Source organism: Blastomyces gilchristii, assembly GCF_000003855.2.
Source record: "Blastomyces gilchristii SLH14081 genomic scaffold supercont1.5, whole genome shotgun sequence".
Classification (NCBI taxonomy): Eukaryota; Fungi; Ascomycota; class Eurotiomycetes; order Onygenales; family Ajellomycetaceae; genus Blastomyces; species Blastomyces gilchristii.
The window spans coordinates 3735635-3737684 of record NW_003101678.1 but is presented as its reverse complement, the minus strand read 5'-3'; positions in this window follow the sequence as shown (position 1 = coordinate 3737684).

Here is a 2050-nt window from a genome sequence, read left to right as displayed (position 1 = left end):
TGAGATTGATTTATTTATAAGTTTAAAGAGTTTCTCTGTCACAGATTCAGAGAATAATATCTTATAAGTAATTAATAACTTCTCTGAGACTTCTTTTATAGAAGTTATTCATCATTCAGATAACTGTTTCTGAGTGTCTGCAGTAGAGTTTGTAAAAGTTAAAGTATATAAGTTTCTAGTTCTTTTAGTTTTAATAAGTGATTGCTGACTGACAGAGCTTGAAATGTAAGAATAAGTGCTGACAGATGATGATTCAGATGTTTACAGCTTGATATGATATGTACTATTAACTACTAGAAGTATTCACAGTAGAAAGATAAAATGTAGAGATTAAATATATAATAGTATTCAAGCTGAGTTATAAATAATATTCATGAACTTCAGTCTATATAGTTGTATGTAGCCAAGGGCCGCTAACCCTATTAATTACATGAGAGATAGAAATAGAGGTAAAGCATTCATGAGAAGCGGGATTTCTTACAAGATCAGAAAAGGCAGAATTTTAAGATGCAGATTAATCTGACTGAAGAGAAATAGTAAGAACTCTTCTCTGAGAAGACAGCAGAGAGAGATTTTAAGATAATTATTATCTTAGATAAGAAGAAAAAGAAGAAGAATAAGAATGAGAAGTGAATTATAAAGAATAATGAGAAGAATGAGAAAGAGAACAAAGATAATAAGTAGAAAAAGTTTTTTTCTTTTCTATATTAATTAGTTGTAGACTTAGTAGCTGTTAAATAATAATTGAAATTAATTTTCAGTTTTTCAAAATTATTGTACAAGTTGTAATCAATGTCAGAAATAATATATAAATATATATTTAACTATTATAGTTTACAAATCACTATAATATATAAGTGTGAACATTGTTTCAACATTGATACTTATAATATTAATATATTTTTAATAATATTATCTGATGACATAATTTAGTAATACTCTCTTTCACAATATTAATATATTTCAAGAAATATGATAGAGACTAATCAAAATTATTTATTTACTTTTATATATTAATGATATTTAATCTGAGTTAGTACTAAAATTATGACTAAGCTAAGAAAGAAGACTATTTTCTCTTATAATAATTCTTCTTACACACATCAGTGATCAGTTATTGAAAATAAATTATTATCTTTCTTAAATTATTATTATGTCTTCTGAAATCACTTCTTTCACTTCTTTTACTTCTATTGAAGATTCACAAACTCTTCAAGAAATCACTATGAATCACAAAAGTCTATATTGTTTACAATTTAATACAGAATGCTCTCTTTTAATTATAATGAATAATTACTTCATTCTTCATATCTGATTTCAGATTATGAAATTTATGAAAAACTCAACACAAACACTGAGATGAACTATGAAATAATTATCAACAGATTGTATTATAGATTACTAAAGAGTCATCTCTCTGCTATAATCACTGCAACTTCATTCAGAAATATTCATCTTAAACTGATTATAACTCTGAAGAAATTTCCTGACATCTGAAGTCATCAGAATGCAGACAATAAAAGAAAAATAATCAGAAAATTACTACTGAGCTGATAAATTACTCTATCAGATTGTGACAGGCTGCGCCTGATCAATCATATAGACTATTTCATTACACTCCATAGATTCCGCCGAAAGCTCCGATCCTCAGTCCGCTAAAAAGCTCCGATATTCAGTCGCTGATCCTCAGCTGAAAAACTCATGAAATTTCTATTCTTCTGCCCTGAAGCTTCACTGTGTACATATATAAATATTCACTCTGATCACTGATTTTCACACTTTCTCTTTCTTTCCTTCTCTCACATTTTTCACTTTGTTATATAAGACCTATATATTATACTGATCTATTCAGCATAGGTCTCTTACACTTGAAAAACATTCATCATCTTCTTATTAGAAATGATTATTCATCAAGAAGATATTCAAATATGTAATAATGTGTAAGAAATAGAGAAATAATTAAACAGTTAAGTGAACACTGAGTTCTCAGATAGAAGCTTACTCATCAGTTACTCTGACTCTGTAACAAGATCTTACAAAGAGAACAAGA